At 35.8% G+C, this 23,410-nt stretch overlaps 1 protein-coding gene across 1 annotated transcript in view; it reads left to right on the top strand.

Annotated features, from left to right (window-relative positions):
- Positions 1–1,657: 1,657 nt before the first annotated feature.
- Positions 1,658–23,410, top strand: part of LOC142341011 (sialin-like) — a 235,460-nt gene continuing 213,707 nt past the window's right edge. The window contains exon 1 of the mRNA XM_075391826.1: positions 1,658–1,664. The gene's annotated coding sequence lies outside the window, so the exon portion shown is untranslated. The remainder of the gene's footprint in view (positions 1,665–23,410) is intronic.

Here is a 23,410-nt window from a genome sequence, read left to right as displayed (position 1 = left end):
CATAATAAAAATTCTCTTCATCTACTCTTTCATTCTTTAATTGATGATAATACAATTGATTAATTAACTGAAAACACAAATAATCTAATCACCTAAAGTTTCACTGATGCAGAAAATAGTTTTTGCAGTTTTCTAATAAGTTGATAGTCAGCGATCTCTAGAAATAACCAATTGAAAGAAGAGTTAAATAATAATAAAATTAATAAAACGTAACTAATACTCATTTATGTTTACTCGTGGGATGAGAGAATTTTAAAAAGACGTTCAATCGCTTAGAAAGACAATAATTCAAAACATCAATATAATTAATCTGAAATAAAACTAATTGTCTACAAAGAACAAATAAGACAAGTAATGCAATATGAATTTTAATGAAGAAAATATAATACAAAAATTCGAAAAATGTTTCGCTTCTATAAAAAATAACCCCACCAACAACACCAAGAGAAAAATTATTATATTATAATCCAGCAACAATCAACGAGCAATTGATTAGTGATAAAAATATAGCAAAGAATAATTTTAGCAACACATTCATTGTTACAGAAAGATACATAAAAATACTACGAATGAAACATCGAAAAATTGTAAAAAATTGAACAAGTATAAAATTGAATTCTTCTAAGCTCAGATAACATAAATTGCTTAAGCATCAATACCAACAACAGCAACGTCAACACCCGTTACATTAAGAGGTATAGGGTTATCCTATTCAGTACAAATAGCATTTGCAATAGCAACTGTATTTAATTCGCCAACAAAACGAATTAACAATGAATTAAAAAAGGCAATCAGAGATGTATATTTTAACTGAAGAGTTTAGCAATAAATTTAATAAAATATATTAAAAACAATAGGTTTTATGGCAAAAGATGATAATGACAACTACGATGTGTGATGATTATATTAAAAAAGAACAATTAGTTAAGTATTTTTTGAAACTAAAATTACTGGTGTTAGTATTAGTAATGTGTTTTTAAGAATAACAACATTAGATTATTTTTAATAGATAAAAAAAATAAATAAAAGAGGATAATTTTTTATTAGAAAACCTATTTTGTTCGTTGTACCTAGTTTGTTTCTAGCACCTGCTTTTCTGTACAACTCTTATACGTTCGCCATTGGTAGCAAACTGAACTAAGTGAGGATTTTATCGTAATATTCTGGCTGGATTATTGGTTGCTATTGATGTAACAATATTACAAGCTATCTTAAAGCTTTTACTGCATTTCTGCAAAATTTTTCTCAAGTTAACTGCTGCTTTACCAACTTTTTTAGAGAATTTTTTTAAACCTGTTGCTTCAATAACAGCATCAGATTTTTTCTGTTGTTTACTTTTTTACGTTTTGTACAGAGACATTTTAAAACTTCAGCAACCTTGACTAAATTATCACAGTACATTTTAAAAATTCCAAAATAGAATCTACCACCAGCACAATATGTTTGATTTTTAAACTCCGGAAAATTCGACTTTTCAATTTATTAACAATGAACAAAACAAACTATAACCCTGCTGATAAAAAAGAGCTAATTCAAATCCTAATTCTAATCGTTAACCGAAATCTAAACAAATTACTAGATCGGAACTTGCTCCATCTAATAAAAAGAAACGGAAACTTGGTATTATGCTAAAGGTTTTGTTTAAACAAGCAACTTATTAAATAACTTAATCATATCATCTACTTTGTAATTTATATTCGAAATTGTTTTCATCACCTCATCTTTGTTAATCATACCTATAAACTGCTTGCTTAATGACTCAGCCAGCTGTTGTATCATATTTAATAAATCGTTTCTAAATAAATAGTATGTCTTATCTAGAGGGTAACTTTCATTATTATACATAAAAAAACCTGTTATCATCACATATTTTCAAACTTTTCTTTGATTGTTTCGTTGTTACCGTCTTATCATTTAAGTTTTATATTCAATGTTCAGTTACAATTCTTTCTTTTTTATATCCATCAATGCATTAAAGTAATCATCACATTTCTTTTTCTTAGTACTTACCTCTTTGCTAATATTATAATTAAAATTATTTAATTTTGACACTATTCCTTTGAAATCATCAATAATTACAATACCAACGTCATGCTTAAACATATCAGAAAATTTTATTAGTCTTATCCGGCGTATCAAGATTTCTTCGATCAAAGTTTTATTTGTCAATACTGCCACTGAAAAAACTCAGGACGAACATATCGGCATCTGTGTGTTTATAAAATTAAGATTCGGTTAAAAGTACATCATTGAAAAATTGATACACATGTAACTTGCTCAGTTCAGAATACTAGCAACGACAAATACAGGTCAGTCATACTCTGCTACCATCTTTGAGTATTTAACCACTGTATTATCATCATGTATAGTAACATTCACTCATGTTGGTTTACCAACAAATTTATGATTTTTGTTTTCTTCGTGTAGGAATACAATTTGGCAAAACGTAGGATAGATTTGTACATAATCATCTAAATAGAGTTTTTTCATACTTTTCCACATATCTCTTTCATCATGAGCCTCAGCTTCAGCTCTCCTTTGTTTATTATAATGAGTATAATCTCTAAAGTTTAAGTCCTGTTTAAAATTAATCACTCTTCAAATCTTGATTACCTTTGAACCCATTTTCCCATATAACCTCAATATTATTCTATTATGAGTTTCGTACCCAATTTGATCAGTTTAATCTACTTCTAGCTTCCTACTCTTACAACACTCTTTCTTGAATTTCACATAACCCAATTCATAATCTTCAAATTTTCGTTTAAGTAAAATTAGTGAATGTTTTTTTGTTTTTATCTTTACAATCATCACTATGCTCAAAATCAAAAACCATCCAATAACCAAAATCATTATCGAAACCAGTATTTAAAATCTCATCTTAACTAACATTAACTAACACTAATCAAATTTGTCGTAAGGTAGCTTTCGAATCATTGCCAACCCATATAGATTATTAGCATCTATGTACCGAACTATCTTACCATTATTACTACTATCATACCTATCACCATTATGTTATTTGTACATCTTGTAAAGTATCTTATTCAAAACCACTCATATTTAACCAACAATCTTTAGATAGCCAGGAATACTAACATAGTTTATTGAATTAAGAATATGTTCTCTCCAACCCATCTTGACAGTCTCTTTAGAACAAAAAATCAATAAATCTATCTCGTTTTTTAATTGCTTTAGTGTTAACTCACTTACTCTTCTAAGTCTAATTTCATTGTCAAATTTGTCAACACCTTCTTGTGATGATAATTTTCGTGTTAAGGTTGACTTAGAATCGTCTGTTTTTTTAGATAACCTATGATTGTATTGTAGTCTCCTATTCCAACGTTTTTATTTGGATATATTATCTTGCTTTCACATCTATTCGTTTTGCCATATTCTCAAGACTCGTACTCAAGAATTTAATACTATCTAAGAGGTGCAAAGATGCAAAATTCAACATCATAGCTTTATCTATAGTACTTGCTAGCACTTTTACTTTTGCTTTATCATTGTTTTATTTGAAAACCTCATTGAATAGTAGACTGAAGCCAAAACCTCTACATTTATAAAATACAATAGCTATGAAGGTTTCTAGTTTTTAACAAAAATTACACATTTTAGATGCACGACCTCGATATTTATCTGTTTCAACACATCATTATCAATCTCTAACTTTTTACATTCATATTTAGTTGCTTCATGATAATTTTTACCTTTGTTTTTAAATATCGTTTTCTTAGTATCGTTGAGGTTATACACACTTCCAATCTCTAACAAATCCCTAACAAATTTTTTAATACAATCTAATCCAAAATAACAAGGAGGGTTATCACAAAATTTGTAACCAGGAGCTAATGGTACATGTTCAGCTATTATTTACTTACTAATATCTGAACCAAATTGATATTAAAACGATCTATATCAGCGTAGATAACCTCCTTGGCCCCTATGATCATTTATGAAACTAATTTAATTTTTAGGGAAAAAATATTAGGTGTGAATACATGACCACGTATTTGGTTTTTGTTTTTTAAAACTGAATTATTTATTTTGTTTTTTGTTAATAGAATCGTTATCAATTTCATGTTCTTCTCATTGAAGTACCCGTAGGTAGTATATTGTTTCGATGTTCAATTGTATGCCTACTATACCAAAAAAATGAATCATAACCAATAACTTTTTATGTCTCTTCTTTGGTTTAACCATTGATTAATATCTAGCACCATTTTGATATTCAGCAAATGTATCACTAGTTTTTACATATTCACTTTTAAAGTTTTTTCACAAACCTGCCCACGTCATTAGTAACAACTCTTTTCGTGTATTCACATTCGTCTGTAGTTTTAAGATTACAAATTCTAACACCACTGAATGCTACAGTTTATTGTTTAACTTAGCCTACTGTTAAGAATTGAGCTTGATTTAAATGTTCGATATACTTTTCTCTACTATCTCCAATATGAAATTTTTTACCAATGCGACTCGACTCAACAATGTATTATTCTTTTTCAGCAATGCTTCAACCTCCTGGCACTATTGATTTTCTTTTATGACTATTAATTTGATTAGTTGGTGCTCCGTGACTTGATTAGTTCGGCATTATAATCTAAACGCGCAAAGTAATTATTCGTGTGGATCTTTCTAATGGGGTAATAAGTAGCAACGAAATTTTCTTTATCTCTAAAGTAAACAATTATTTAGCTGAAATGTTCATGACTCACTCAATGTCTAGCTATTTTTTCCAGAATTGAAAATCATATTATAAATTTCATTGTTGTACTGTGCTACATTTTTCTCCATTTTGTTTGACAGCATGTACTTTTATACATGAAAACATAAAGATTAAAATTCAAGTAAGATAAATGTAAAAAATGAGTGAATGTTCTTGTTATATATGTAATAAATAAGAACAAGCAAAAAATTATTAACGAGCTATGACCAGTTAGGTAAACATTTTAATAATTTTTAATTATATATATATATATAAATATATATATATATATATATATATATATATATATATACATTGTAGTATGTGTTATTTATAAAAAAGACATATCATTCTTTATATTCAAATCACCAAAACGTAGATTATGTGAATATCTATAAAGATATAGATTTGGTCGTAAAAAATCAAAAAAGAATATATAATTAAATATATCATCCTCAAACTTTATTATAGAATTAACAAACTCTTATTAACATTCACAGTATATTTTTAAAGTAATATCATTATTATCACACGTTGCATAACCTTCTCAATCTCCTTTATCTTTTTATACCACAAATTTCTTTTGTTCAATTTTATAACTGGTGTCTAAAAAACCGTTATTGTCCCTAGTCGATTTAGGATGTTAACCTTGCAAGAATCTTGCAAGATCTTGCAAGATTATGCATAATCTTGCAAGATTTTCGTGCAAGATCTTGCAAGATTAACAATTTTTTGCAAGATTTTCTTGCAAGATTAACATCCTCTTGCAAGATTTTGCAAGATTAACAGCATATTTTGCAGATTTTTTTCGCTCCTTAACCAATCCTAAACAAAAAAAAGTGCCAAAAAAAGCCGCGGAAGTCCAATCCTATCCTATTTTAGTAACAAAAAACAACGTTCCTATCCTAGACCTAAGTCTTATGAGAAGAAACTCAGGAAAGCAGATGAAATTTGAATTTAAAAGAAACAACACAAAAAAAATAAATACCGAAAAAACCAATCTAGCACAAGAAACCAACAGGCAGACGACTGACTCCCTTCGCTGATCTTCTTTTCTTCTTTTTTCATCTTTCTTTGAGTTTTTTTCAAAATATTTTGTTTCTTTTCATTTTTAAGTGACTGTGGTCTCGTCGTAGGGTGTCGTCTCCTCGTCCTCTGTGTCACCGAATCCTGCAGAAAAAGAAAAAACTGAACAACACAGAACAGCAAAGAAATCCCAAGAGCCTAAGCGCAAGGGTACCCCACCCCAAACCGAGCCAAAGCACACCAGGGCAAAGCAAATCCCAGCAAGAAACACCTAAAGCACGCGCCGAAACCTAAGTGGGGAGGAAAAAGCGAAACGGAAGCGCAAAAAACCTAGCTCCTAAATTGGCGCGGGCAAAGGAGAGACCACCCACCCTAATCTAAGCACACTATGGGCAAAAGCAAAGCCCGGCAAAGCAACACCTGAGATCTGCGCCAAAAAAGCTAGATGGGAGGGGGTACAAAGAGCAACGCAAAACCTTAATCCTAAGTGGCGCAGGCAAAAAAGGCAAAGCACGTGCCCAAAACAAAGCCAAGCCTAAGCAGCGCACAAAAAGCGGAGAGCACTAAGAGTGACCGAAAACAAGAAAAGGGGGGAACGACACAGCTCACCGACCAAACCCAAGCGCGAAGTCCATGCAGAAGGCGGGACGACTCCACCACCAACACCAAAGGTCGTCTCCACCACCCAGGGCTCCTCGGGTGTCGTCTCCTCGTCCTCGGGTGTCACCGAAGCCTGAAGAAAAAGAGAAAACTGAACAACATTGAACAGCAAAGAAATCCAAGCGCCTAAGCGCAAGGGTACCCCCACAAACCGAGCCAAAGCACACCAGGTCAAAGCAAAGCCCAGCAAGAAACACCTAAAGCCCGCGCCGAACCCTAAGTGGGGAGGGAAAAGCGAAACGGAAGCGCAAAAAACCTAGCTTCTAGGTCGGCGCGGGCACAGGAGAGACCACCCACCCTGACCTAAGCACACTATGGGCAAAAGCAAAGCCCGGCAAAGCAACACCTAGGTCCTGCGCCAAAAAGCCTAGATGGGAGGGGGTACAAAGAGCAACGCAAAACCTTAATCCTTAGTGGCGCAGGCAAAAAGAGCAAAGCTCGTGCCCACAGAGCAAAGCCTAAGCAGCGCGCAAAAAAAGCTGCGGCAGAACTTACCAATCAGAAGTGAAGAGTCCCTTTTCACACCAGCCAGCCCCCAACTGGACCTCACCAGGCCCTTCTCGTGCTGTCTCCTCGTCCTCGGGTGTCACGGAATCCTGCAGAAAAAGAGAAAACTGAACAACACAGAACAGCAAAGAAATCCCAAGCGCCTAAGCACAAGGGTACCCCCAAACAGAGCCAGAGCAAACCAGTGCAAAACAAAGCCCAGCCGGAAACACCTAAAGCCCGCGCCGGAACCTAACAGGGTAGGGAAAAGCGAAACAGAAGCGTGAAAAACCTAGCTCCTAAATCGGCGCGGGCAAAGGAGAGACCACCCACCCTAACCTAAGCACACTAGGGGCAAAAACAAAGCCCGGCAAAGCAACACCTAAGGCCTGCGCCAGAAAGCTTAGATGGGAGGGGGTACAAAGAGCAACCCAAAAGCTTAATCCTACTAAGTGGCGCAGGCAAAAAGGGCAAAGCACGTGCCCAAAACAAAGCAAAGCCTAAGCAGTGCGCAAAAACGCAAAAAGCGGAGAGCACTAAGAGTACCCAAGAACAGGAAAAGGAGGAACGACACATTTTACCGCCCAAACCGAAGACGCGACGTCCATGCAGAAGACATCGACTTTTTTGTATACTTAGGGCGGTCGGTCTCCACCTCATAGAACCTCCTTCACCAATTCGTGTACATAAACATGAAAACCAAAAGCAGTAAGAGTCAATTTCTTTTTTAAAGTAATCTATATGTCCCTGCCAGATCACACAGGTTGTTATTATCGTTTTTTTAACGCCGCATTGCATTTTAAAAGTTTGAAAACTTGCGCAAGAACATTTCTGCAGATTTAAGTGATATCAATGCTGCAGCACAACTTTTATCACTGAGACTTTATGATCATCTCTGGTTATTCTCTTTGGATAAATTTGAAGAGCATTTCGGCAAAAAAAGGGCTTAACATTTTCCAGCTTAAGATTTTTTTTAATTTCATGATTTAAAAAAACTTCTGTACCTACTGTTTTGTACCAACTTTTGCAAAAACCTGAGTACTTGTCGTTTGCATTTATCTGCAGCTAAAAAATGTCATTTGTCAGTATCTATGTGCCCTTTCAAAGTATTTTTCAATTTAAAATTGCAGTTGGTTTTTTCTTACTGGGCTCAAAACCAGCATGCTCTTCGAAACATTATTTGAGAAAGCATCAGAATTTTCAATTTTCGTTCTTCAAAGTACGCTCTGTAATAAGACCAAATTAACTTTTGTGTAATTTTTTTATGATTCGAATTGAACATTTATTTTTGCTTTTTTTGAGTTTTTAACTGTTTTTATTTTTTTGCTTTCTTCTTGAAAACAATTTTTGGAACAGAAGGATTGAAAGAGAAAAAAGCTTTTTTTCTTTTGTTTTTTTTACTGTCAACTATTTTTTCTTTGTTTTTTACAAAAACTTTTATTATAAGACAACAAGAATTTTGAAAAATGTAGGTTCAAAAAACTGTATCGTTAAGATCTAGCATTCCGAGCGAGCACCTAATCAATTAACAACCATTTTCATACGTTAACATAACTTTTCAGAACATGAACACTAGGGGTGAACTTCGAATCTGGTGGTTAATATACTGAGGAACAGAGCGAGCACTTGCTTTTTGCCGTCCTCATTCAAATGCGCCAACTCATATGGAAATTTATTTTCTTTAAGCAAATGAATGGGCCTCACATAACGAGGACCAACGTAATCAGTTTGCATAAAGTCTTGAAGAAAAATATTAGTTTGTTGTATGGGCTCGTATTCCGTATCTGGCTGATTTAAAAGACCGACCATTTTAACTTCGACAGAATTTTTTGTAGTCTCTTTGCGAAGCCACACAGCCTAGCAGCAGTTTTTAAAGGAGTTTCAGGGGTCAGCCAAGGTTTGTTAGTGTGTTGTGAGATGTCATTGTTTCCTAATAGAAGTATGCAATGTGTGAAATTTGCACAAAACACTACATCTTCGCCGTTCAAAAAGGCAGCTCGGAAGCCCGGTCTGCAATGAAGAGTGATGCTATAGGGCCGGAGAACAACATCATTTTGAAGTTCGTTTTGAATCCTCACCAAGTTGCTGTCCCCGACTATAACGATTGATGGACTAAAACACGCTTCGATTGAATACATTTTTTCCCAAGCTGGCCCTGACAGCGCAGCTTGAATTTTTGTGATTAATTAAACGCAAATTACATACAGAAGCTTTCATTCAATAACAAAACAAAAAAGTTTCTTCATCTCAATTATGCTCGAATCCTTCTCTTATGACACTCACGATGAGAACATTTTGCTCGACAAAAACTACAGTCTTGTGCTTTAAGTTACAAGTGGGAACCATTTCCATAGATCCTAAACCAAAAAGTTCGTATATTAGGCCAAAATTATCAGAAGTACCAATCAGATTTAAATCGCGGGCACTAGTAGCAGGTCTACCAACAGCATATGACACATCAGAAACTGAAAAATACGTACTAACACGAAAAAAAACTACCGTCGCTTAATTGAATTACGCATTCTCCCAAGTTATTATTAAGTCTGGAATAGGATAGCGAGCTAAAACATTGACCACTTTTGTTGATAAACCTAGAACAAAAAAGAGGAAATATTCTTATTATCGCAAAAACGTAGAGTCTCGTCGCCTACCGATGTCAGCCCTTTGAGATATTTTTCAGCTTGAATAATAATAGTGCAAGTAAGCGCAGCTTGGTGCTTAATAAACTGTTGAACTATAGACTCTGGTTCTTTTTTTGTCCCTTGAACATCACTTATAAGGTTGTGATTTGCAGACTCAAAACAAAAGGCCGAAAAAAGCCAAAGGGGTCCGTTGCGCCTAACCTGTTCACATAAGTGTCGCATTGTATGATCACGCAGAAGCTTTTATACAAAACCTTACGGACGGGACTTTTTCTACAAACAAGAGGTCCCACATGAAAAAAAACAATTTGAGATCGAAAGCTTTTCAGAACTTGATCTCATCTACAGACTTTATTTGGTGCAAAATATCGAAAGCTACTTTAACTTGCATCATTAAGTTATTTGCCTCCTTCAATTTTGACTTAGCTAAAGATACAAGCACTTTCGTCGAAACTTTGAAGGGTTTTGTCACGGAAAACAGCATCCTATAATTTTGCCAAAAGCCTTTTATGAAACAATGAGGACATGAATAGTAGCCGTTAAATTGATTCATACAAAAGACACTTGCCGTCGCTGGCATGTCTGCGACATTGGTTCTGATCCGAAAACTGATAGTTCCTAAACCCTCAATGAGCATAATTGGCTCGCACAAAGACTCAATTTCAAACACAATTAGGGGCAAAAGCTTATCAAAAAGTGGTTCTGATCTTCCATGCCAAAGAACTAGGAGAGAAAGATTTGAAAAAGCACCCCTTAGTTTTGCGGGAATTGAAAATTTGATCCCAAGTCGGCCAAACAGATAGTTTAGATGACTTGAAAACTGATGCACCGTCTACATTTAAAACTAATTGTACCTCATTACTTTTGAAGTTGTCCCATTGAGTAAACCAGGGATAATCGTCTTGCCAATACTTCAAAATATAAGTCGAATTTCGGAATAAAATTTTTTCGAGCTGCGTTTTCAGGTCCACACAAACAAACTTACCACTTTCATACACATTAGATGTAAGGGCTGGTAAAAATGGCATAGAGAGTTTAGCGAAAAGATTATAAGGTACTGGAAGTGCCTTAGCAAAAAGCTTCAACAAATCATTTTTTGGAATTTTTGGTAGCTTATGCTTATCAGACAAAGCTTCAAAGTCCTTCATGAAGCTTTCAGTTGAAAGGCTGGCTCCCTCGAACAACTCTGTTCCTTCCTCTTGCACCAGAAAAGCACAAAAGATTTCATTACCGATATTGAACGGGGTTTGCATGTTTTTTTCTTCAACATTTTCTGTTTCAAAATTACCTAACCTTATAGTGGTACCAAAAACGTCCGAAAGAGTTTGATCTTGAGGCAGCTGCGGAGAAACAGAAAAACCTCTCGGAGACAAACTTGTGATCGGGTCGCAGGAACAGCTGTACTTATTTTTTGGGGGCTTAAGGATTGATCAATTTTCCTAAAAAAAAAAACAGTTATAGCTCAAGTAAGATTCTTGACCAACATTTGAAGAACTCGAAATTTTGTATAGCGCTCGTCTAGGGTGCAGTTTTTCAAGTACAATTCGTCTTATTGGAGTTTCTAGAATAGCCGATTCTAAAGAGGAGAAACTGGGTGTCGTAATTAACTGTTCGCTTATTTTGTTGCGTTTTCTTACCGGCTCGGGATCGTTTGGACAAGGGTCACTATGCTCGCTTTTGTAGGGGCAGAGACAATTGATGTTAAATTTGCCAAAATAACGGCGATTGTAAAAAACAGTTAATTCATCGTCCGTGCTAATTTTCTTTGTGGCAATGCAAACCACTAACCCACCTTTTTGTCTGTATTCGACGTTCGACCTACAGGAAGAATTAACGAAAGAAATTGGACCTAGCATAAGCCATTGCTCATCTCTCATTTTACTGCATAAAACTGACACGTCATTAAAACCTGGTATTTACTCCGCATCAGTAATTTCCGCCAGAAATCCGAACTCGTCGTCAAGGAACTTATACAGTGAGGTGATGTCATCGTTGTGTACTTCCTCACCCTTTATGAGAATCTTATGCGATGAAACAGTTTCTTTGTCCACCCACTTAGAAGTTAGTGGTTGATCAACCCTAGCTAGCTGTTTCCACGTCACAATGGACTTGGAAAAGTATTTGGAGGCTGTGAAATAGTAATTCAACAATCCCTGTGCCATGAATCTTGAAAAGCATAGTTCAATTAATCGGATAAGCTAGAATTTTTTTTGGGAGAGGGATAAAACAATTTTTCCTGAGATTCTTTAAAGCCTCATGGCATTAAAAAATATTACGAAAGTTCAATTGGGTTGACATTAAATTTTGAAACAAGAGGAGTAACTTAGCCAAAAAAGAAATTTTATTAGCGTCACTGTCAGAGCGCCATTTGTTTTCTCGTTTCTTAACAACCTAAAATCAGTTTCCAAATCCAGTTCATGTTTCATGCATCATCCTTGCTTTAGACGAACCGTTGCTTTCTCTCATGAATGCCGTAGGCATGATCAGCATCCTTTACGTGCCTCAGGGCATAGAAGCTGTCCCCAGAGAACCGTCTGATCGCTTCAAAAATTTTTGTCGTGGGTTAAAAAAGTAAAAACTCCGAAAAAAAACTGAAGTTCGAAAAAGTTCAACATCGAAAATAACTTTCATCTTCCTCAGAGGCTGGTACGCGTCCGTCCCTGACCGATCATTGTGCAAACCAGCAAGTTATTTTTCGTTCCTCTTTTGATAGGATGCACCTGGTTAAAAACCTGCCGTACCCTGAGTAGTCATCGCTTGCACCACTGTAGGCCAAGAGATTTCGATTTTTATACATCAGCCGATTATTCGATTTTTTCCGTTGTTTTGGACTCTGTTTAACGTTCTATGACAAAAAAGAATAATATTAGTTTTAAACGTAACCAACTACGGTCAGCTTAATTGCTCTCAAGCGACAGGTTTCAAGCGAAAGGGTTCGTGGCCGGATATCCGGTAGAGGGGTGCACACGGGGATTACTGTATCAAATAATTGCTCATAAAGTTCGATCCTTCACGCAAAAGATCAGTCCAGAAAAAAAGCACAAAAAGACCAACAGGGCTAATTTAATTGCTACAAACATTGTTTGAAAGCAATTTAAAAAAAACTAACAATTTTTCTCAATGATTTTGCAACCCAAAGCAAAAAGTTGACTGCATCCACCTGAGCCATGTCTAATTGTCTTAGTGCCTCTTCAATTCTCTTAAGAACATTGAAGGCGTTTCTATTCGGGCGAAACCTGGGTTGGTTTTGACCAGGCATTTTTCAATTTTTCAATTTATTCTGAAAAAAATCACATTTTGAGCAAATCTAAAATTCCTCCACAGACACGAAAGACAAATTCAGTTGCTATAAATTTTGATCAAGAGCTGTTAAAAATGTTCGCCAAGCTATTATTTTATTAATGCGCAAGATGAATCATGCAAAAAATTCAAACAAAAATTAAGTGGCCTCTCAAATATTGAATAAAGCATACATCAGAACAATAAGAAAGAAAAGTTGGCCGCAAAACAAGTAGGTCATATTTGTATTATAGCCCCGAAATCAAAATGAATGCTAGCCCCATGAGAAAAGTTTTTGTAATTTTGGCCAATGGCACAATGAGCTCAAATCTTCAGTTATAAAACAAGATATCAAAAGAGCTGGCATCAAAATAAAAAAAAGAAAAAATCCAGAAAACTTTTTCGCTTTCAGAAGCAAGCCGTTTTTTAAATGTTCTTGTGTCCTTGACAGAGCACAAGCACACGTATTTCACTGTAACAGATTTTAAGCGTCCTCTTGACTAGAATCAGTTTCAGGATTACGATTTTCGTTTCCAACTGACTTTCGCTTTCGTTGCATATCCACCCCTTGTTGGTTTACGTACCTGAGAATGTCTCGGTATTTCAGCTCATTGAAATCGTTTTTCAAAACACCCATCAAAGCGCTACGAAAAACTTCTGTTCGTTCCTCGTCTGCTGATTCCCTCTCACCTAGGAGCATTTTGCTTGGAGCGATGCAGTTTTTTTTCCTTTCCTCGGGGGTCCAAATTTTATTAGCAATGAGAAGAGCACAATCACGGGGTGTTCCCACCCAATCACAAGAGATTAAAACCATTATACATCAACGATTCAACTTCGAAGGAGCGTTCGTTTTCTTCAATCGGGTCATCTCTGTTTTGCTCGGCATTTTCATGAAGCCGGTTGAGTTCGTCCATGGCTTTCTGCCCAAAGGTCGTCAATGAACGCCTCACATCTGTAGCGTCGTCCAACTTTTTCTCATTTTTTGTCATAACGAATTGGAACCGCTCCCAAGTGAACTCCTTCAAAAAAGTTTTTCGGAATTATTAAAAATTTCTAGAGCCAATAGTTTGTCGATTTGAGAAAATAGCATCAAAAATTTTCTTAACAATCACATTGGCCATCAGTTTATTTAACATCCTAAAACTAATCCTAAGTAGTTTTTGCAGTAACCTCATTGGTCAAAAATTGTTTTTGTGGAAAAAAACTTCATGTGTCCCTGTCAGAGCACAGGAAGACTTGATTTTTTGAACTAAGTTCTTACTTCATCCGATTGGCTTGATGACGAACAAGCTGCTCCTCCTTCTGCGGTTTTTGATTTCTTGTAATTTTTTGCCGCGCAACCGAAGTAATCCTCTACCAATGCGTCAACGAAGGGTGGTTCGTCCGCAACTGCCTCATTATCGATCACAAGTCGGCTTTGCGATGATGGTAAACCAATTTCGGGGCTGCAGCTTGGCCGATCATTTTGATTGTTCTCAATTCGATTGCTGCACTGAGAGCAACCGCATCCTATATTGATAGCCTCCTCCCTCGCAGCAGCGCAGTTAGACTGACATAATTGACGCAGGTATTTATTGACATCCTTTTCATATCCTTGATATTTGAATTCTCCTAATGCTTTTCCTCCATTAGCGTAACAGATAATATCAACCTGATCTCCGTACATCAGAGAGACCTTCTGGAAGTTCTTATAGTCCAAAGACCATCTTGGACTATCTGCCGGAATTTTACTAAATTTATCATCAACTTCGAAGTAAAACAAATAAAACCAGTTGGGTGGCAATTCGCAGTCGGAGACATTGAGAGCAGCGGCCTCTTTTTCGATCATTAGGGCTGATTTTTTGTCCCCCTGGCAGTTGACTCATTGCTAAAAAGATTTTTTGATTCGAGCATGATTCGAGCAAAAAGTTTGATTCGAGCTTGATTTAAAAATGAGAAGAAACATTTGATCATTTAAATATAAAACACAGAACCCAATTCTTACCTCATTGGCAGTGAAGACTAGAAAACAAAAGGATTCCCAAATATTTTTTTCATGATGGAAACAAAAATGCGTCCCTGACAGAGCGCATTTTAATGTTTATTCCATTCTGAACGCAACCCGAAGTAATTTTTTATTTACAAGAGCACATTTTTTTGTAAGATATTATATACTAAACACATTTAAAACTTGGACCGCCTGTAGTACTTCTTGTGTGTGGGAAGAAAAACTTAGCTATAATTCCAAACTGTTACTATAACCAAAACGCTTCTTTTCGACGAAAAAAAATTGTCTTAACCAAAGTTTTTCCAGTTTTTCATTTCTCGTATATTAGATAGGATAAAGTTGGTTTGAGGATATGTCCAAGTTTCACACAAAAGCATATTCGATGCCTCCGCCGTTTTTCAATGGACACATCTGTTTTAAGTGGGACTTTCAGAAGAAGGGACTACTTGCTTTTTGATAAGTTTTACGAGATATGAAAAAAATGAAGATATTTGTTTCAGACATTTTTTTCGTTGAAAAAAGAAAATTTGCATTATTAACTACGGGGAGTGTCACTTAGGCTCTCCTAGCACACGGAAGAAGGACTAAAAGAAGGACAAATATTAAATGCGCTCACTATATAATCACAAATATGGTTTAAATAATTTTTTTGGGTTTCGGAAATTTTTTGCTTTTCGGCCTTGTCCATATTTTTCACAACTAAACAAACGAAAATTTCTTTTCCTCGCTAACCGGCTAGCCTAAACAGAAGGGGGCTCTCACCTTTAGAATGTAGGAAGGCAGGCTAGAGAAGAGAGCTGTACAAGGGGAGCAAAACCAAACAAGAACTGAAATAGAAATAGAAATAAAATAAAAATGATAACAACATTAAAATCAAAACAAACCCGCACCGCGCCGATACCACTAGCCAGCAGCTATACGCTACCAATAAGAGTATTAGAATAATAATATTAATAGCGGAGGGAGAGTGAAGAACAAGTCAGCCAGAAGGAAGAACAACCAAATTTCCTTCGCCTGAATAAAAAAAAGTTGACCAAGTTTTGGTTATTTTTCAACACTTTCTCAAGAAACATTACAAGCACCCCTTTTTTAACTGTATACACACACATCATCAGACAGGCTCAAATAAAAAAACAGAGCCATAATGGGGTCTCTCTAAGATGATATATGGAAATTTTAAGGAGCAGTACTAGTACCCAAAGTACAAATGCGATCAAAGAAAATGACATATGTCAAACATCATAGAAACCACCCATGAGGGTGACATACCCAAGGGACCCTTTAAACACTTTTACAATCCTCTACAAACAGTACTACACACCTGTAAACGATTTACGAACAGCTTTCAATGCAGTGAGTTGGCCCCATACTACAAACATGGCCATGTACCGCTATAAAGAGGCAAATTACATCATCTTGATGCCCGAAATTGTGTATACAAACTCAGCTTACCAGAAACTACATATAATGAGGGGTCTATATAGCCTATACACAACTCCGTAAGTACATTTTAAACACATTTCAATCGACTCCACAGCTGTGGTACGACAATTTTGAGGCCAAAATACGGGCCAAAGTACCATCCAAATATCAAACAGTAGTCGATGCGCGACCCCCTCAGTTTGAACGTACACTACACGACAAGCCTGGTGAATAAAACAGAACCAGATTTGTTTCACTATTCACATATTAATCAACAATTTGGTACAATCGCTCAAAATGAGGCCACTTACCACCCCCACCCCCATATGGAGTCAAAATACACCGTCTAGATCCACAAAAACCTACAAATAACCATAGCTCATGAGTAACTAAATATAATGGGGGTTATAAATAGCCTATAGACGACACTAAAAGCACATTTTTAACACACTTTTTTCATCTCCGCAGGTTAGGTACCCCTCTATTAGGGTCGGATGTTAGGACCCGTGTACCGGCAAAATACACCATCTAGATCCCCGAAAACCTACATACAACGATGGTTCATGAGTAACTACATATAATAGGGGTTATAAAGAGCCTATAGACGACACTAAAAAGACATTTTTAACACACTTTTTTCATCTCCGCAGGTTAGGTACCCCCTCTATAAGGGTCGGATGTTAGGACCCCTGTACCGGCAAAATACACCATCTAGATCCCAGAAAACCTGCATACAACCATGGTTCATGAGTAACTACATATAATGGGCGTTATAAATAGCCTATAAACATCACTAAAAGTACATTTTTAACATACTTTTTCCATCTCCGCAGGTTAGGTACCCCCTCTATTAGGGTCGGTTGTTAGGACCCCTGTACCGGCAAAATACACCATCTAGATCCCAGAAAACCTGCATACAACCATGGTTCATGAGTAACTACATGTAATGGGGGTTCTAAATAACCTATAAACATCACTAAAAGTACATTTTTAACATACTTTTTCCATCTCCGCAGGTTCGCTACAGATCACTATTTGAGTCGAAAATTGGGCCCCATGTACCGGCTAAAAATCACACTCTGGTTCACAAAAGCCTATACGCTGTCCCCTGGACCTTCAAGAGCAATATATAACCTGTTATAATCTTCAAACAAAACAGAAATTGGTTCACTCAACAATGAGATATTTCAAAAATACCGTTTTGTAACATAGCCTAAATTTGACCTGGTTCGCGACGTACATCGTCAAATTTCACCCACAGAACTTGAAAAAAGCATAGGAAAATTTATGGGGCTCAACTGTGGAGATGACGAGGGTTGTAAATTGCTATAGTACATCTACAAAAACCGCTTATATAAAGGTATCATTCGTGCGGTGAAAAGAGGGTCAAAATTAAGCAATTTGCCTGAATTTAGGGGCTAATATTTTCTCAGCGACCAATACTACGCACTTCACCGGTGGTTTAATCATAGAAGAGCTCATGTTGAGTTCAACAATACTACACATGCTCAATTCCGTTCAGTAGCTTTGGAGTACTTTTCAAAAGCACTCAATTTCATCGAAATTTTCGAAAATTACTCGATCCAGTACCATCAAAACCCCCGAAATCACCAACACCAGCCTTAGCAATTCAATGGCCGGACTTTTGTTGTCCAGGCCATTCTAAGAGTCACTCCTACCTATGCAACTCTTTCAAAAGTCTTCGTGACCCTGCACTACAATTTCACAGAATGTTTGTCTGTTTGCATTAAAAAAAAGAATGTTCAAAATCAAAGAAAAGTTCATAAATTGTAAATTCGCAAATCAGCTATCATCAGCATGTTAGGTGGCCAAGTGGAGGTCTAAAAAAAGCTAGATACACTGTTTTCCAACCCATGATTGAGCGGAACCAGGAAAAAAACCTGAAAAAAGAGAGTTTGCAGCTGACTAAACCAAACTCCAAAAACTTCAAAACTTGGACGTGTAAACCTTTTGTATGCAATCAAATCATGAAACAAATTACCTCTACTTGTCTTGTACTGTTCACTGTGAATCGATGTTATTGAGTTTTAATTATATTAAGCAATGGTCACGGTATAACTCAAACAAAACGCTTCAGAACATTGTTTTTTGCCAATTTTCTTTGTTAGACAACCGAAAACACCGGTATTAGCGCAACCAAAATGATATTCTCAAAAAAACAACACATGGTACTTCTTGCCGGTAAATTATTAGTGCCGATTTGCCATAGAATGAGTTTGGAATGGTTCCAAGGTTAAAGAAGAGTTATGATGTCGCCACAAGCGAAAAGCGTTATGTTGTCGCCACAAAGAACCTATGGTCACCTTTTTTTGGTCTAATGGCCCCTGAAATATATCAAACTTTGATGTACAATTAGCGATTAAAATAACCGGATCCTAGTTGTGATTCCATGCGCTTCGAGTCATAGAAGCAGTGATTTTCTTGGAAAAAGTCAGATGAAACAAAATAAAAGATTGAATGGATAGTACTGGAGGCTTTGATATGACGTTTATCAGGTCCTAACAACCTAGCCACAGTCATTAAAAGCAAAATTGTGTAAGAAAACCATCAAACAACATTTTTTTAAAAAAATTTTGTATTCTTATCACCGGTAAGGTCAAAATGAAATTTTCCGTTTAGGCCCGAGAGAAATTTTCCTGTTTTAAGGCAAAAAATTATTTTTGGACCCCAATTTTAGTTTTCCAGCTTTTTGTTAGCCTCAGTAGATGTGCATTTCTGCTATAGAATGATTTTGGAAAGGATCGGAAGCTCAAGAAATGTGACCATTTACGAATTTCGCCATAACCATATTTTATCACAAAAAAACGTTATATTATCCCCACAAAACCCTTTGATCAACTTTTTTGCGTGCCTTAGGCCTGTGATTCAACTCTTTTGATTGTTGTTAGGCAGAGATTGTGTTCACTGAACCGTGGTGGTGGTGCCATGTGCTTGGAGTCAGAGGAACAGCGTTTTCAAAACTAAAAAAAATCAGATAAAACAAAAAAAAAGCTTCGATGGATGTCACTGGAGGCTTTGATATGACGTTTATCAGGATCTAACAAACCAGCCAGAGTTATTAAAAATTTATTATTTAAAAAACACCATCAAGCAACGTTTTTTATAAGATTTTGCATTCTTATTCCTTTATCACCGGTAAGGTCAATACGAAGTTTCCTATTTAGGCCCGGGAGAAAAAATGTTTTATGGCAAAAAAATTTTGCACGACAATTTTATTATTACAGTTTTTCTTTATCCTCAGTAGAAGTGCCGTTTTGCTATAGAGTCATTTTGAAAAGGATTGGAAGCCCAAGAAAAGTGACCAGTTACGAATTCCGCCATAAACATAGTATATCACCAAAAACCATTATATTATCACCACGAAAAACCTATGATCAACTTTTTCGCGTGATATAGGCCTGTCGTTCAACTCATCTGACTACTTATGAATAGAGATCGTGGTTACGGAACCGTTGTGGTGGTTCTATGCGCTTGGAGTCAGAGAAACAGAGTATTTCTTGAAAAAAAGTCAGATAAAACAATAAAGAAGCTCAGATGGATGTCACTGGAGGCTTCGATATGACGTTTATCAGGGCCTAACAAACTAGCCGCAGCAATTAAAAGCTATATCAATAAAAAACCATCAAACAGCGTTTTTTATAAGATTTTGTTTTCTTACTGCTATATCACCGGTAAGGTCAATATGAAATTTTCTGTTTAGGCCCGAGAGAAAAATGTTTTATGGCAAAAAAATTTTGCACGCCAATTTTATTATTACAGTTTTTCTTTATACTCAGTAGAACTGCCGTTTTGCTATAGAATGATTTTGGAAAGGATCGGAAGCCCAAGAAAAGTGACCATTTACGATTTTCGCCATAAACATAGTATATCGACGAAAAACGTTCTGTTACCATCACAAAAATCTTATGATCAATTTTTTTGCGTGCTCTAGGCCTGTGATCCAATTTATCCGACTACTTATAAACAGAGGTCGTGGTAATTGAACCATGGTGGTGGGTCAATGTGCTTGGAGTCAGAGAAGCAGGGTTTTTAATGAAAAAAAAAATAGTTAATTAATATAAAAGCTTATATGGATGTCCCTGGAGGCTTTGATATGACGTTTATCAGATCCTAAAAAAACTAGCCTTAGTCATTAGAAGCTGTGTTAATAAAAAACCATCAAGCAACGTTTTTTTAAGATTTTGTTTTCTTACTGCTATATCACCGGTAAGTTCAATATGAAATTTTTTGTTTAGGCCAGAGAGAAAAAATGTTTTATGGCAAAAAAATTTTGCATGCCGATTTTAATATTCCAGCGTTTTGTAAAGCTCATTAGAAGTGCCATTCTGCTATAAAATGATTTTGCAAAGGGTCGGAAGCCCAAGAAAAGTGACCATTTACGATTTTCGCCATAAACATTGTATATCACCAAAAAATGTAATATTATCAGCACAAAAAACCTATTATCAACATTTTCGCGTGCTCTAGGCCTGTGATACAACTCTTTTGACTAATTAAAAATAGAGATCGTGGTAACTGAAACATGATGGTGGTTCAATGTGCTTGGAGTCGGAGAAGCAGCGTTTCTTATGAAAAAAAATCAGATAAAAAAATTATAAAAGCTTAGATGGATGTCACTGGAGGCTTTGATATGATGTTTATCAGGGCCTAACAAACTAGCCAAAGTCAGTAGCAGCTATGTTAATTAAAAAACCATCAAAAAACGTTTTTTTATAAGATTTTGCATTCTTATTACTTTATCACCGGTAATGTCAATAAAAAATTTCCTGTTTAGGCCCGGGAGAAAAATTGTTTTTCGGCAAAAAATTTTTGGACCCCAATTTTATTATTCCAGCTTTTTGTTAGTCCAAGTAGAAGGGCCATTCTCTTATAGAATGATTTTTGAAAGGATCGGAAGCCCAAGAAAAGTGACCACTTACGAATTTCGCCTTAAACATAGTATATCACCAAAAACCGTTATATTATCACCATAAAAAAACTATGATCAATTTTTTGCGCAATCTAGGCCTGCCGTTCAACTCATCTGGCTACTTATGAAAAGAGATTGTGGTTACGGAACCATTATGGTGGTTCTATGTGCTTGGAGTCAGAGAAACAGCGTTTTTCTTGAAAAAAAAGTCAGATAAAACAATAAAAAAGCTCAGATGGATGTCACTGGAAGCTTTGATATGACGTTTATCAGGGCCTAACAAACCAGCCACAGTCATTAAAAGCTGCATTAAAAAACCGTCAAACAACGTTTTTTATAAGATTTTGTTTTCTTACTGCTGTATCACCGGTAAGGTCAATATGAAATTTTCTATTTAGGCCCCAGAGAAAAAATTTTTTATGGCAAAAAAAATTTGCACCCCAATTTTATTTTTCTAGATTTTTTTAAACATCAGTAGAAGTGCTGTTTTGCTATAAAATGGTTTTGGGAACGGATCGGAAGCCCAAGATAAAAGACCATTTATGAATTTCGCCATAAACATAGTTTATCACAAAAAACCATTATATTATCACCACAAAAAACCTATGATCAATTTTTTTCGCAATTTCCAGGCTTGTAATTCAACTCATCTGACTACTTGTGGTTAGAAATTGTGGTGACTGAACCGTTGTGGTGGTTATATGTGCTTGGAGTCAGAGAAACAGCGTTTTTCTTGAAAAAAAAGTCAGATAAAACAATAAAAAAGCTCAGATGGATGTCACTGGAAGCTTTGATATGACGTTTATCAGGGCCTCACAAACTAACCACAGTCATCGAAAGCTGTATTTATCAAAAAAACCATCAAGCAACGTTTTTTATAAGAGTTTGTTTTCTTACTGCTATATCACCGGTAAGGTCAATATGAAATTTTCTGTTTAGGCCCGAGAGAAAAATTGTTAATCGGCAAAAAATTTTTGGACCCCAATTTTATTATTCCAGCTTTTTGTTAGTCCCAGTAGCAGTGCCGTTCTGCTATAGAATGATTTTTGAAAGGATCGGAAGCCCAAGAAAAGTGACCCTTTAAGAATTTCGCCTTAAACATAGTATATTACCAAAAAACGTTATATTATCACCATAAAAAACCTATGATCAATTTTTGCGCAATCTAGGCCTCTCGTTCAATTCATCTGACTATTTATGAATAGAGATTGTGGTTACGGAACCGTTCTGGTGGTTCTATGTGCTTGGAGTCACAGAAACAGCGTTTTTCTTGAAAAAAAAAAGTCAGACAAAACAATAAAAGAGCTCAGATGGATGTCACTGGAAGCTTTGATATGACGTTTATCAGGGCCTAACAAACTAACCACAGTCATTGAAAGCTTTATTAAACAAAAAAACCATCAAGCAACGTTTTTTATAAGATTTTGTTTTACAGCTATATCACCGGTAAGGTCAATATGAAATTTTCTGTTTAGGCTCGAGAGAAAAAATGTTTTATGGCAAAAAAATTTTGCATGCCGATTTTAATATTCCAGCGTTTTGTAAAGCTCATTAGAAGTGCCATTCTGCTATAAAATGATTTTGCAAAGGGTCGGAAGCCCAAGAAAAGTGACCATTTACGATTTTCGCCATAAACATTGTATATCACCAAAAAATGTAATATTATCAGCACAAAAAACCTATTATCAACATTTTCGCGTGCTCTAGGCCTGTGATACAACTCTTTTGACTAATTAAAAATAGAGATCGTGGTAACTGAAACATGATGGTGGTTCAATGTGCTTGGAGTCGGAGAAGCAGCGTTTCTTATGAAAAAAAAATCAGATAAAAAAATTATAAAAGCTTAGATGGATGTCACAGGAGGCCTCTGATATGACGCCTTTCAGGGCTTAACAAACTAGCCACAGTCATTGAAAGCCGTATTAATAAAAAACCATCAAACAACGTTTTTTATAAGATTTGGTTTTCTTACTGCTATATCACCGGTAAGGTCAATATGAAATTTTCTGTTTAGGCCCGAGAGAAAAAATGTTTTATGGCGAAAAAATTTTGCACTCTAATTTTATTTTTTCAGCTTTTTTGAAACCCCAGTAGAAGTGCCGTTTTGCTATAGAATGATTTTGGAACCGATCGGAAGCCCAAGAAAAAAGACCATTTACGAATTTCGCCATCAACACAGTTTATCACAAAAAACCATTATATTATCAATAACAAAAAACCTTTGGTCAACTTTTTCGCGTGCTCCAGGCTTGTATTTCAACTCATCT

This window comes from Convolutriloba macropyga, chromosome 6 (genome assembly GCF_964194025.1).
Source record: "Convolutriloba macropyga chromosome 6, txConMacr16.3, whole genome shotgun sequence".
In the NCBI taxonomy this organism is placed as follows: domain Eukaryota; kingdom Metazoa; phylum Xenacoelomorpha; order Acoela; family Convolutidae; genus Convolutriloba; species Convolutriloba macropyga.
The sequence above is the reverse complement of the archived record's forward strand: the minus strand, read 5'-3'. Positions and strand labels throughout refer to the sequence as shown.